The sequence below is a fragment of the Peromyscus californicus genome, unplaced genomic scaffold (assembly GCF_007827085.1).
Source record: "Peromyscus californicus insignis strain IS unplaced genomic scaffold, ASM782708v3 Scaffold_21__1_contigs__length_65335640, whole genome shotgun sequence".
NCBI classification, from domain to species: Eukaryota; Metazoa; Chordata; class Mammalia; order Rodentia; family Cricetidae; genus Peromyscus; species Peromyscus californicus.
This window is the reverse complement of record NW_026294514.1, coordinates 31629969-31645370: the sequence shown is the minus strand read 5'-3', so window position 1 is coordinate 31645370 and position 15402 is coordinate 31629969. Positions and strand designations below refer to the sequence as shown.

The 15402-nt window shown below is 43.0% G+C and overlaps 1 protein-coding gene across 2 annotated transcripts in view; it reads right to left on the bottom strand.

Moving 5' to 3' along the window:
* Positions 1 to 15402, bottom strand: part of Kcne4 (potassium voltage-gated channel subfamily E regulatory subunit 4) — a 70395-nt gene that overhangs the window by 23387 nt on the left and 31606 nt on the right. For both annotated transcript variants that reach the window (XM_052749985.1, XM_052749986.1), the window contains 6 exons: positions 14390 to 14497; positions 13385 to 13505; positions 12558 to 13002; positions 9003 to 11333; positions 7309 to 7386; positions 5710 to 5797 (listed from right to left, as the gene is read on the bottom strand). The gene's annotated coding sequence lies outside the window, so the exon portion shown is untranslated. The remainder of the gene's footprint in view (positions 1 to 5709; positions 5798 to 7308; positions 7387 to 9002; positions 11334 to 12557; positions 13003 to 13384; positions 13506 to 14389; positions 14498 to 15402) is intronic.

Here is a 15402-nt window from a genome sequence, read left to right as displayed (position 1 = left end):
TCACTTTCTATTTCTGTGGTAAACACCATAACCAAAAGCGAGTCGGAGAGGAAAAGATTTATTACATCTTCTCCGTTACAGTGTATCATTGAGGGGAGACAAGGCAAGAGCTCGAGGGAGGCATTCAAAGCAGAAACCACAGAGCAGTGCTGCATACTGGCTTGCCCTCAGGCTCACGGTCAGCTGCCTTTCTTACACAGCACACCCGCCTTGGGATGGTAACACTCCCAGTGGGCTGGGCCCTCCTGCGTGAATCCGTGTCCTCATTGGATTTTATGCTGCTATGGCAAAACACTGTGACCTGAAGCTACTTGAGAAGGAAAGGGTTTGTTTTATCTTGTACGTCCAGGTCGTAGTCGATCACGGAGGGAGGTCGGTGGAGGAATTCAAGAACGGCAGGAACCTGGAGGCAGGAGCGGAGGCAGAGACCGTGGAGGAGAGCTGCTTACTGGCTTCCTCTCCATGGCTTGCTCAACCTGTTTTCTTATGCACCTCAGGACCAGAGGATCCAATCAGAGGTGATCCCACCCACCATCAGCTGGGCCCTCCCACGAAATCACTAATAAAGAAAATGCCTTGCAGACAGACCAGTCTTTTGGAGGCATTTTCTCATTTAAGACTCCCTCTTTCCAGATAGATCTCGGTTTAGGTCAAGTTGACAAACAAACAAACAAAAAAAAAAAACAATCAAGAACCCTCTCTACGAGGCCCATCCACCTGTATCTGAAGAGAAACAGGGAGGAAAGTGGGAGGGTGGGGGAGGGCTAAAGGGGAGGCAGGGAGGAGAAATTGGAAGGAGGGGAGGGAAACTTTGGTTGGAAGTAAAATAAATAAATAAATATAAATAAACTTTTTTTAAAAAGCCAAAAAACGAAAAAGAAAACAGAAAGGAAAACACCGTACAGACAAGCCACACAGACCAATCTCGTGGAGGCCATTCCTCAGTTGAGGGTCTCTCCCACAAGGTGACTCTAGTTTGTGTCAAGCGGACAACAAAAACTAACCAGTATATGGTCCTACTTCTTCCAGCTCAGAAAGTCCTATAAAAATACTCCTACCCTCCCTGCAGTTTGCAGACTCCATGGATCTTAAATTCCCTCCACCTTATAGGTTTTGACTCTCCAGATACCCTGCTTCACACTCAACCCAGAGAAAACCATCTCAGTCCCTTGCAAAGATAGCCACCGCCCTGTCTTGTTCCCTACAAACACCTGTGCTGGTATTTTACTTGTACTGAAATGTGATTTTAATTGTATGTTAATAAATAAAGTTGCCTGGGGGTCAGAGCTATTAGAGCCATAGCAAGTGCGTGGCGGTGGTGGCACACGCCTTTAAGGACCTGGAGGGTGGTACATACAGGCAGTGACGAGGCAGTCATATGTTTGGGTTTACAACCAATGAGAAGGCAGAACAGAAAGACTATAAAGACATACACACAGGAAGTAGGTCCTTTTCGGAGCGCTCTCTTGGCTGAAGAGGATCATTGAAGCAGGAAGGGTGAGGCTCTTAGCTCTGACCTCTTGGCTTTCTTCTCTGAATCGGCTCTGTGTTTCTTATTTAATAAGACGGTTGGTTACATCTACAAACACCTCCTTGGGAGACTGGAGACCAGCAGTCTCCTAGCCTGGTGCTTTCTAACTCTATGAGAAAACTATGGTGGGCTTTCCAGTCTGTGGCTCTCCCAACACCCAGAAACAGTATAAGTGATCCTGATCTTACACACCCAGGGATTTCTATCAAAAGGATGCAGCAAAGAAATATGAAAGAAAACACTTTTAGGAAATCGCAAATCCTAAACTCCTGCTACATCCAACCTCGCCTTGGTTTTTACTGCACATCAATGAAGGTCACTGCACAGGACCACCACTTGAGAAGAAAGTAAATGGAGTTGGCATAGAAACGGGCTTTCGAGCAAGGCAAGATGCATCCAGGGTTATATCATCCGTGCATCTGTCTTCCAGTTGACCCTTCAAGAGAGGGCCACGTAAAGCGTTTATGATGCTTGGCTGGCTGCCCGGGTTCTGCTAACAGGGTTGAGTCAGGACTCTCGGGGCTGCCTGTGGACCAGGACTGCACTTCCCTGTCTCCCTGGCTGCACTGGAAACGGTGATGAGCAGCAGCATCAGGTCTGTCAGGTCTGTCTGCTTGCCGTGAAATGACAGAGGTGATACTCCAGTTTTCTCTGCCTAACCTTGGACCTGTTTGGACTCATCTTGATGTATAAGTCAGTCTAAATGCTTGGAAATGCAGAGTGTAAAGTATGGACTAATCAGGAAGTAAAAATACAAGACTCTCTACTCCTGTGTCTTCATATGCAATGTAACTCTTCAGTACAGCCCTTTTTACTAGATTTACCAGTACTTTTCAGTATTGAGCTGATAATCATTTCTCCTTCCCTTAGCGGGTTAAAAATAAAGAGAGCTTAAGAACGAAAATCCATGGGAGGCATGAACCCAGGAGAGTCGGTGGTTCGGCTCTAGGGAAGAGAAGATGCCTCCACTGCAATGTGATCCAGGGAAAGTGAGGAGAGTACAGGGAAAGTTGCATTCCATCAAAGAAGGAGCTTTGCACATGTCAGTGAGCCTTCCGTTAGAAGAATCGGCTCAAGCTTTCCGCCATCATGTAATGAGCTACCCCGGCGATTTCATACAACCACCAACACAAACTATCACTCAGAGGAGAGGGCTCCTCGAGGCAATGCTCTCTCAGCATCTGTCTGGGGTCATCCCAAAGCTTTACCCACTGAAACAAGTGGTGCCTGGGCAGGGTAAAGCATCTGGGAGTGGGGCAGCTGGCACTTGTTGGACGACATCTTCTATCTGCACATTGCCTCAAGACACAAGTCCACCCAGATGACAGCTTTCACGTAGGCTGCTCTCTTTCCTAGTTGCTCAGAGAGGCTTCGAGATAGAGGGCAAGCTACACAGAAGGCAGAGAGGCAGAGCAGAATCCCCAGTGTCTGCTTTTCAGTCCCTAGCTTTGAAAGTCTCAAGGGACACTCCCACTGCTTCCTATGGGTTAGCAATGAGTCATTAGGCTGCCCTATATTCAAGGGCAATTACATCTGCCTTTTATTAAAAGGACGATCAAAGAATTCCCAAGCATCCTTGAAGCCTGCAGAGTGTGGTAAGCCCTGTGCACACATTCAAATCACCCAAGGAGCTTTCTGTAGGTCCTGATGCTTGGGCCAGACCCCAACTAAAGAATTCTTCAGTGTGACCACCAGGTATCAACTTCTTCACAGCGTGCACCTAAGTCGAAGAATCCCTGGTTTCAATAAGAAGGCGGTTTCCTTTTAGCATGCAAAATGAAACCTAGCTTAAACTCTCCTCTTCTCAAACCAATCCAAAGCCCTGCTTCTCAACATCAAGCCAATCCAATAGCTTCAGTTCATCAGAAATATTTTGAAATGTCTTCTTTATGCTCTGGATTCAAATGTGCAGGTACTGTAAATTCCTTGTATGTACAATTTCCAAAACCACATACTAGCCTAATAAGCTTCAATGGAAAATATAGTTTATAAGAAAATAGTATGAATACCATGAGATAAATGCTCATAGCAAAGATGCTTCTACTATATGTGGAGTCACCATGGAGACAGGGCTACAAATGTGTTGTGATGGAGAAATAAATGTCAGAAGCAGCCTGAGCATCATTGCTATGACTTTCCAAAAACAAAGCTATATTGGTTCCCTGGGGTATTCATAACAAAATACCAAGGCTGGCTTAAACCACAAAAGAAAAAAATTCTCACAGTTCTGGAGGCTGGAAGTCTCCAGATCAAGACGTTGACAGGTGCAGTTTCTTCTGAGGCCTTTATCATTGGCTTGTGAATGGCTACCATGCCATCTGTCCTAATAGTCATATCTCTCTCTGTCTCTCTCTGTCTCTCTCTGTCTCTCTCTCTGTCTCTGTCTATGTCTCTCTGTGTCTCTGTCTCTGTCTCTGTCTCTGTCTCTGTCTCTCTCTCTCTCTCTCTCTCTCTCTCTCTCTCTCTCTCTCTCTCTCTCTCCTGGATACCCTGATGTTTCTCTGAACAAGTTCTAATCCCTTCTTCTTACAAGGACACCCATCATACATGGTTAGGGACCCCTCTAATGAGACCATCTGAACTCAGTCATCTCCTAAAGCATTCTCTCTAACTCTAACCACCATAAGGTCTTAGGACTTAGAGCATGCTACTGGGCCTCTGGAACAGGGCACGATGAGAGACAATGTATTTGTGCAGGACTGTTGGGTATTGAGAAAGTCAAACACCACCACCTCTGCCTCACTAAATGACAAGAACATCACTTCAATTGCAACGATATTTGAATTATTCCCTGGAGAACAGAACTGGGAACTTTGAGGAGGTTTGATTTAAAGGAATCCAGTAGTCTATCATAAACTAAGTGTTTAACTTATCAGGGAAAAAAATCACTCTCACTTACCTTAATTGTTGAGGAACATGCAACTTTTGATACTAGATTTTCTACAATTGTGGACAAATGGCTGCTGTGTTTGGTACTTAAATGACCACAAGGCTAGTTGATATGCTGCTAATTACCTAAGTAAAAACAGGCCTCCAAATAAAAGCTGCCTTGTCTTTTATGCTTTCCCAACTTGCCCAACTTAATGATTCCATCCACTGATCTGGTACATAATTTTAAACTGATCACATCCAATACGTCATTACAATTATCCCTTCCCTGTTTAAGATTTGAAAAAAGCCAAAACAAATCGCCATTGATCAAATCAACTAAAAATGTCTCAGTGGTAAATGGGACGTTGAATTTGATGAGGTCTGCATATTAACCATTGAAAAGTATAAAGGATGAAAAAAGAAGGGATATCGTTGTTTATCTAGCCATGTCATTGTGCTCAGTCACAGAACCAGTGGGGGCAACCAATCCTGCTTGGAAAGACACAACTCAGGTGAGAAGTCCAGAAGAAAAGCAAAAATAAGTCACACACACACACACACACACACACACACACACACACACACACACACACACTGTGGGGTCCTCCTCAGTGTGTAAAGCAGGTGGGGAGTGTCTGCTAAGGGTACTTCACACTCCATCAGCATTAGACTTTGTTTCCAACTGATCAAGCCTCAAGTTTCACTCATATTATTGATGTCTAACTCCACAGGCAAGAAGAATCTGAAACACACCACACAAATAGATGAGCTGAACTTGAATGGTTAGTTTTTAAATAGCCAGAAATGAGACCTTTTTATTCCATGTTGCCTCTTCCCTTCCCCGGCTCTGTTGAGTCTTTTGACAAATAACACAATTCCAGAAGCCAGACTGCCCCACAAGGCTGGGGACTGACTATCAATTCCCCATCTGTTTCTGCTCTTGGCATCTAGAAGTTTCTTCAGTGTAGAAAAGAGAAAGGAGCTACAGTTTCTTCTTCTTAGTAAATCTTCTTTTGATTACAACTACATTTTCTTATATAGCATGGGAGAAAAAAATGTATGCTCTTGCCTATATGTTGAAGTAGCAGACACCTTATAAAATATTAGAAGGAATAGTTTCTATGACCAATATGAATCATAGTACAAATGACTGCAGTAATGGCTTAATACCTATTTTTGAATAGATGGATGGATGGTATGACAGGTTCAGTTATGTATAACCCATGAAGGTAACCATAGTAATAGATACAAGTTCAAACTAGATGTCATCTTCTAGGGGAAAGAAACAAGGGATGATTTTCTTTTACCCGAGAGCTTCCAAACTGTGTGGTTTAGATCATTGGGCTAGTGAGATGGGTTCAGTAGTAAAAGTGCTTCCCAAGCAAATATGATATCCTATGGTAGAGAGAGACAGAGAGGGCCAATTACCAAAAGTTGTCCTCTGACCTCTACAAATGCAGCATGGTGCACAGGTAGCTACACACACACACACACACACACACACACACACACACACACACACACACACTTTTTTTAAAATATGTATTTTAGATAATCTTTTTAAAGGAGCCATTAATTATATTTTGAGCCATTAAATAATCCTCTGGAAAGAATAGCTGGTGTTTACAGAACATGACATGCTCATGACAGTACTTTGTATTCAGTAATTTCATCCGTTCTGTAGACTTTGTCCCTGGTAGACTGAGAGTGCTGTAATGGTGGGATTAAGGAGCAGGCTCTGTGCCAGCGGTATACAGCCACAGTTCTCAGTTAGCCATCAGGTTTCCATGGTGACCCAGTATCATGGGATCACCTTTACACATTATGTGGTAAGAAGTACATACGATTCAGAACATCAGAGAAGACACTAGCCAGGACTGGATTTGCTAACCTTTTCCATTTCAGCTTCCCAAGCACATTTATGGAAATGGTCTATGATTGATTAGATCATACAAACATGGTTGATTTATCTAAGTCAGCATCTTGACCAAAGATACCCAATATGTGTACAATTGCAATCCAATCACTCTAAAAAATAATGCAGTTAAACTATTCTGCTAATTATAAAAGAACTGAATTTGAACAACAAAACTAATCTTTCTTCTGGACTATTCCTAATATGGATCACCTTAGTGGCCCTTGGACAACTGATGCAAGGCAATTATTGAGCATCATTGTATAGCTTCCTTGAAACCCAAGGAATTTAACAAAAATGTAAAAAGAAGGTTTATTTGTAGGCCCAACACCTATAGATTTCCAAGTCTTTGAAAAACCAATCACTATATATTTCCTCAGTTTCTATGTTCTATACCTGGGATAAAGTGTGTCAGATGTCCAAAACTGAATAAGAGTCCCCTCAAGGAACTGAGCTGTCTTAGCATGGTGATGTAAACCTTTAATCCCTACTACTTGGGAAGTTGAAACAAAAGAATCATTGTTTCAAGGCCAGCACAGGTAACACAGAGAGATCTTATCATTCATATGCATGTGTGCACATACATCCATGCTGTGTGTGTACATGTGTATATAACTATATAGATAGTGAATAAGAAAGCCAATATATGTCAGGTGATGGCGCACGCCATTCATCCCAGCACTCAGGAGGCAGAGGCAAGCAGATCTCTGTGAGTTTGAGGCCAGGCTGGTTCACAGAGCAAGTTCCAGGACAACCAAGGCTCCAGAGAGAAACCCTGTCTCAAAGAAACAAACAAAAAGACAATCTATAATCACATGTACTATAATGCTAACTGCCTATACAGTTACTACTGAGTTCTAGCAATGTAGTTCATTCACTAAGTTTTACACTGATTACATATTTGTGATTGTGTCTTAGTTACTTCCCTATTGCTATGACAAAATACTATGACCAAAGAAACTTACAAAACAAAGCATTTAATTGGGCTTACAGTTTCAGAGGGTTAGAGCCCATGATGGTGGGTCCAAGGCCTGGTGACAGGAACAGCTGAGAGCTCATATCTTGATCCCTGAAAGTAGAAAGCAGAGAGTGAGGAACGCTGGGAATAGAGTCTTTTGAAGGCTGAAAGCCTGCCCCAGTGACACCTCCTCCAACAAGGCCACACCTCATAATCCTTCTCAAACAGTTCTGTGTATTGGGGACCAAATACTGCAGTGTATGAGTCTATGAGGGCTATTCTCATTCAAACCATCACGGCTGTTAATTCTATATGTCAGTTAACGGGGCCATGTGGTGGCCTGGTTCATGTTTAGACAACCTGAGTGTCTCTGCAAGAGTGTTTTAGAATAAAATTAGCACTTAAAATGACTACAATAAGTAAAGCACATGCCTTCCATAATGAGGTGGGCCCTTATCAATACATTCAGCCTGAATAAACCACCAAATTTAACCCTCTGGATGTAGGGGGCAACTCTCTCTGTCTTATGCCTTTATTTCACATTCAGACTCTTGTATTGGAGCACCATGCACTGGGCACTCCACAAACAACAGAAATGTTTCTTCTAGTTCTGAAGTCTCTGAAGTCCAAAATCAAGGCATTGGAAGACTGAGTGGTCGGGGCCTGCTTCCTTACTCACAAACAGCTATCTTCCTGCTGTGCACTCAGATGCTGGAAGGGGCCAGTGAGCTCTCTGGGTCCTCTTTTAAAATGGCACCCATCAGTCACTAATGTCCTGCCAAAGGCTCCACCTGCTCATATCATTACATTAAGGGCTAGGAATTCAACACACAGCATCTAGGTAGGGATGGAAATATTGTACACATAGCCACCTTTGGACTAGAACATCATCTTCCTTCTGTCTTTACAATATAACTGAGACACATGCTTCTCTACACACACATATATATAATATATAAAATATATAGCATTATATAGAAACAGTTTATATATGTATATGTATATATAGTGTATATATTGGTTCTGTTTCTCTGGAGAACAATAATACAATATTGCAGTCATATTTTTGATAGATTGGGTCAAGTAAAGTATATTTTATGATTATATGATTCCTGTAACTTTTTCTAATCCAAAATTTTACAAATAATATATGTGGTTCATACTACAATTGCATTGGACTGCACATGTAAATGTGTTATTTGTATTGTGTAGGTTTTAGTAAACAACTTGGTGCTGAGGAAAAAGCAATGGTTTCCAATGGGCAGTGATTTTGACAGTTGATATTGGTCTTTTTCCAACGTTCTGTGTGAGGAAATATCCAAAACAGAAGAGCAAAAAGCATGAGAAACGTACAGAAGCCTTCAAGCATTTGCCATGTGTGCAGAACAGCTGGAAACCAATGAGGAAGCGGGCAGCAGGACATGAGGCTGAGGAGGAGTGTGGAGAACCACATGGGGAAGGTCTTGATGACCACCATAAAGAGCCCAAGTTTATCCTGGGGACTGAGGCCAACCACCAAGAGTTTTCAGGCTAGTGACTAGCATGGCTAGTTCTTGCTTATTCTGGGGGGGGGGGGGGTAGGACCAGCAGCAGTGTGAGGAAGGAGACTCTGACAAGAGATAGTAAGTATGAAAGTTGGATCAATGATGGGGAGAGGAGACAAGGGTGAAGAGGATGGTAGATGACTTCCGAAGCATCACAGAGCAGAGGGCTTGCATAGTACTTACCCACAGTCAGAAGGGCAGATTTCCTTGCCCCATGCTACTGCTAGTACTTATTGTCGAGCTGGGGACATGCTTTATCCAATGAGATAATAAAGTTCTTGAGAATCACTTGCAGACTCTCCTTTTAAGCACAAATCTTTTCAGGGCTTTCCCCATTCCTCCTTGGGTCCTCTAGGCCTGTAAGAGCAAGTGTTTGCCCCAGTGTTCCATTGGAGAACTTCCTTTCCGGGAGGGAAATCCTCCTTTTCCTCACCCTGTGCTAGGGTTGATAAAGAGGAGTCTACAAGGCCAGGGCCTGGGCAGGCATACATGGCTTCTTTCTGCTTTCATCTCCTACAAAGGCCAATGAAGTCTGTTCTGTTAGTCTTATCATGTTTACATAGCAGCTACTTAAGACTTCTGTCTTGTTTTCAGTTTCCCTTGGGAGAAAAAAAAAATGCCTCTCTCCCCAGGATTCACAAGAAAACAGGAGGATGGTTTAATTAGCAGACTTCAGAAGCAAACAGTGAAGTGTTCTAAGGAAGGAGGAAGGGACAAAGCTGGCAGGAAAATTAGTGAATGCCAAAATAGTAAAAATAAAAAGGTATACATAAAGCCATGCAAAAGAAATAAAGAAGGATAGAGAAAAATGAAAATATTTACATCACTGTCACAGAAATGAACAGAGGGAGACAGCTACATACTTCACACACCCACTGGCCACAGCTGTGTAATTCACTTTTTTTTTTAAATCAGACTATATCTTCATTGTCAAGAATCTGAGGGAATTGTTATTGACTGTGGATCTTCATAGCAGTCTCTGGAGTAAAACCTTCTGGGGAGTCATAGGTGAAAAGGGGAAATTGAGTCATAGAGAAACCCCACTGATTTTTGAAATCTCAATCTATGACTCAGGTAGTGAAAAAACATGGTCTGCTCATAAGAAAAGTACATCAGACTCTACTCTTAAGAGCATTCAGTATTTGTCTGAGTATTAGTTACTTTTCTGTTGTCACGATAAAACATGGCCAAGGAAGTCTACAGAACAAAGAGTACATTTGGGCTTACAGTTCCTGGTGGATGAGCGTCCTCATGACAGGAAATCATGGCGGCAGGTAGCAGTCGTGGTAGCAGGAACAACAGAGAGTTCACAGTTCCAACCATAAGTATGAAGCAGAGAGAGCTTCAGAACCTCAGAGCCCACCCCCAGTGACATACTTCCTAAACCTAATCAAACAGTGCCATCAATGAGGGACCAAATATTTAAACATCTGAGCCCATGGGGGGGGGGGGGGGACTGTGATGAACTGCCTAAGAATGGCCCCAACAGGCTCATAGATTTGAATGCCTGGTCATCAGGGAGTGGAATGCTTGAGCATGACTAGGAGGTGTGGCCTTGTAGGATGAAGTGTGTCACTGTGTGTAGGCTTTGAGGTTTCAAAGCCCAGACTTGGTCTAGTGGTTCTCCCTGCTGCCTCTGGATCCAGATGTAGAGCTCTCAGCTTCTCTAGCACCATGTCTGCCTGCATACTGCCATGCTTGCTCCCCACCATTATGACAACGCACTGAACCTCTAAAAAGGTAGGCAATCACCAATGAAACGCTTTCTTTTACAAGAGTTGCTGTATCATGGTGTCTCTTCTCAGCAATAGAACATTGGCCTAGACAGGGACATTCTCATTCAAACCACCACATCTACTGACTAGCAGCATATTCAAAAGACTAGGAAGGGAAGCTGGAGACAGCCTAGGCCACTCGGGGTAGCTATGTTGTAGGCAACAGAAATGGACTTTGGCTATCTGAAGTTAAAAGGAGAAAATATTAAAATAACAGCCACATTTTAAAAAGCAGAAGCAGGGCTGGAGAAATGCCTTAGTGGTTAAGCATGCTTGCTGCTCTTGCAGAGGTACTAAGTCAGTTCCCAGCACCCACATCAGTGGCTCACAATCTTACCTGTGACTACAGCACCAGGGGTTCCAGCATCCTCTTCTGGCCTCCATGGACACCCACACACATATGAATGCATGCACACATGCCCACACACACATAGATAAAATTACAAAATTCTTTAAAAGAACAAATTTTAAAGGAAAAGCAGAAGGCTCAAATGCGGGGGAGAAAAAAATGGCAATCAGGGAAACTGTAATGATCCAGCTAGCAGGAACCAAAGATAGCCCACGTGAGGCCCTGTTCTTAGGGTTTATCAATTCAGCCACCACCTTCTAAATTGCTCCAAATAAGACCCACTTTTCCAGGAGTGAGAGCTTTTTACCAGAGTAAAGATGTATCAGTCATTTATATCTTATTCAGGGAAGATGGGGTTTCTTGATTGGCAGTCATAAAGTAAGTTGAGTCCTGTGAAAGGAGAGGAGACACTGGGCAGGCAGAGTCAGATGCCGTCTAAGATCTCACGCTCTTCCACTGTCCATGCTCTCTATCATCATCAGCCTCCTACCATGCTCTGGAGCCCTGCCTTCTGCCCACTTTCTCCAGAAAGAGTCCTCTGGGCACTCCAACCCTTAGGAACCATTGACATAAACGCATAAAACACAAGAGTCATCCACGTTATCTGTCATTCAGCAAACAGTTTGGAGCCTTACCATGTGCCCAGAATTCTTCTAAGGACCCATCCATCTGACAGTTCTGGCTTGCTTCTCACTGATGTCCTAGGTATAATCTATTCATATTTGGAAAATATGACTTGACAGCATTTATTATAAAGTCACTTTTCCAAAATATGGCTCTATGGGTCAGTGTCAGTTTGGGACCAGAGGCTACAACTTAGACAACGGTTCTAAATATTTTTAACAACCTATATAACGTGACTACCAATAAAGTCAAACTATTTAGAAACATTTGAAAGACTCTAATTCTAATCTTAAGTGACAGCAAGCAAATTTGCACTGAGATTACTGTCAATCACCCGCTCAACTAACACGTATCTATTGAATGTCCTCACGCACGTGCAGAGTAGAGAGTCCAAGAGCTGCTCTGCATACATTTGTTGGGACTAACAAGAGAACTTTACACAAGTATTTTGCACTGGGCCTACTAAATGCATATTGTACATTCGCACACATATGGGCAGATCCACGTGGATTAGCCGGTTATTCTTAAAAAGACATGAAATTGGTGGGGGATACGGGAGATACGTTGGGGGATGGGAAAAGCTGGAGGGAAGGAGTGGGGGGGTGAATATGATCAAGATACATTGTACCCACGTATGAAATTTTCAAAAATATGAAATAATAAAATGATTTCTAAAAACGGTATGTGCTCCAAAAAAAGTCAGATCTTTGAGTAGTATCATCCTACTCATGATGCCACCGAGCCCACGCTATCAAACGGCATCAGCTGGGCTGTGATCCTTCCTCCAGAACTCTTCATCCAACCTCACACATGGCACAAGTAGAAACAGGGCTCAGTTCTGTTGTGTGTTGTCCAGAAATGCATTCCTTCTCCACAACCCACCATCTGGACCCTTTTTCCTTTCCTGACTTCAGCCTCGTGTTGTCTTAGTTTTTCCGAGTAGTGAGTTGGGCAAACATGTTTGAATGTTTACAGAAACCTTATACTTACTCTATTTCATTTTATGTTTAAATGGACCTCAATATCCAGTGAGAGGTCAGAAGAGGAGACGGAACCTTCCAAGGCCACAGGGAGAGTGTGGGAACTGGGATTCCGATTCTGACTCTTCCTGTTGCAAACCTAACATCCTTCATTTTCAGGGAAGTTGCTGGAAGTTTCTACAGGAAGGTCAGAAGGAATGAAGGATATTTCCCAATGCCTTGTTGCTTCTGACTCAGGTCCGAGCCCCAAGGAAACTAGGTAGCCTCGGGGCTTACAGTCAGATGAGCACAGCCTGGAGTCCAGAATCTTAATTAGTCACTGGCATCTGAGCATCCCTGCCCAGCAGCTCAGGCGAGGGAAGCTCAATCACCAGGAAGCAAATTCTTCTTTGCAGAAGGAACTATCAGGGCTGACCGTGATTCTCTCTGTCCCGTAAGCAAATAGGAAGCTATTCCTGGAAGACAAATTCAGAGTTGGAGGAGACAGCCCAAGTTAACTCTACAAGTTCATCCGAACACATCAACTGGCCTCTGTCTCTGTTTTCTTCTTCATTATCAAGTTCTGCTCATTTTCAATGAAATGGAGTCATTTTTATTCTTTGTTAATTATCTCCCTGAATCAAGAAACATGTACTATATTTTAGTACATATTTATATATTTATATATGTACTGAAATACTTAGATTTATGTATATCATCCACCTATAAATCTAATGGCAAGAGTTCTTCTGACCTTTGTAAAGAAAGACACTAGATTCTTGGCAGGCCAGAGATAGGGGGCTCAGTAGTTAAGAGCATTGGATGCTCTTCCACAGAACCTGGGTTCCTAGCACCTACCTGGTAACTAACAACCACCCGTAACTCTGGTTTTAGAGGGATCTGATGCCTTCTTCTGGCCTCTGAGGGCACCAAACATGCATGTGGTACACAGACATACATGCAGGCAAAACACCCATACCTATAAAATAAAAAATAATTTTAAAACTTTTTACATAAATTATTTTTTTAATTAAAGACATTAGATTATTAAAGTGGGAAATAAATGTGAACATACCCAACACTATTAGAGACACATATGAGCATTCAGCAAACGCTTTCCAACCTTGAATCCATCAAATTTTCCTCCTGAGTGCCTCATAACCTTTTTACAACAGGTAGCACCATAAACTTTTGTCTTAAACCAAGCATGATACTAAATATACCCAGGATGCACTGCTCTCTAAAGCCCTATTCCCTGCCCAAGAATATCTGGCATGACAGCATACAATTAAACAGAGTCAAAATAATCACTCTGAAGAAACACAACTGCACATTTCTCCTTGGGAAGGGTTAAAAAAAAAAAAGGCACCGTGAGGACTGTCCAGATACTGTGACTGCTTAACCTTTCCTCTGGGATGCGTTCTCTCCAAGAGCGACAAGAAACAAATCAGCCACTGTGCGTATTTCACCCGTAGAAACAGGGACGAGCTTGCTGTCCCCAAGAGAAAGACCAGCTGGACCAATGTGTCCCTGTTCACATTTCTCTGACCCTAGCCGTCCCTCTTGAGCAAATGCAACAGAGTTAAGATGAAGTCCGGGTTTTTTCCACACCCAAAATATCTTTATTTGCACCCTGGAAATGCTAGCATCATATGCTTTATGAATCCCCCCCACCCCGGCCCCCAACAAGTCCCAATTAAATGTAGTTGACAAGACTGTCTCATCTCTAATAATGGTAGGCTCAGGCCTGTCAGAATTGTCCGTTGCTATAGTTACCTCTAAGGAATGACAAGGACTGTAGCTGCTAAAATTAAAGTGTCACAGACGGAGAAGGACTGCATATTACTTCGTAAATGATCCCACCTGCCACCGCAGCTGATCGTTAGAAAGGGATGCGGTACTCCTGCAGGCCAAGCTAATGGAGAAGTGGCCAATGAGAGAAGAGTCTCTCTGTGTTCCCTCTCCTGGATCCTAATGGACCGGAAAAAAAAAAAAAAAAATGGTCGCTTGTTAACTCTAAAAAGCAAGTTTTCAACCTTTACTGTTTTCAAAGTTTGGGAACACAATATCACAATAATTTGGATGACTTTAGACCCCACAGCATCTGCTGTGGCCACCAGAAAAAGGGGAGCACGGTTAATAAGTGGGGGCTCATGTAGCTGCAATAGCATCAAGATTGCCCCCTCTCCCTTATATGACCAATTTTACTTCAACATATTTATGAAGGGAATAAATCTAAACAGTAGGATTTACTGTCAAAGTACATTTTTACTATCCTAAAGGAACTGGCTCACCAACCTCCTTAAACTGTTTATATATATGTGTCCAAATTTAAAGATTCTTCACTGTATTAACTGAGCCTGTGTCCTCATCTATCAAGGTAGGATTCATCTGCATAAGATTGACCTCAGTTGCTTAGTCGGCCATTTGCAGCTTGTTGGAGGCTCTTGCCAAGAAATGAGGAACAAGAGGCAGCCCTCTTGGGAAAAATAATGCTAACGTTATGCGTTAGCAGCGAGAGGGGTTAAAGTCCTGATGGCAAGAGGAATATAATTCTCCCAATCGATGTGTCGTAAGTGTCTATCAGTTTTTCGAATATATTCCATTTACCAGACATGGCGAGGGGAGTTAGCCTGGGAGGGAGCAGGACTCTGCTTGAAACAGCTGTGCCCACTGCCCAGAAGCAGTTACAGCATGGCAGCCTCCTCTCCCCACTGTGAGATAGAGCACAGCCCACTCACCTGATGATGCCCACCGTGCTTTACCGTGAACTGGGTAACAAGGAGAGTCCCTGCCTAGCCTGGGTTACACCTCCGTAGAAAGACAGAAGGAAGAAGAAAACCCCATACTAAATCTCAGCTACAAGAAAACCGTGA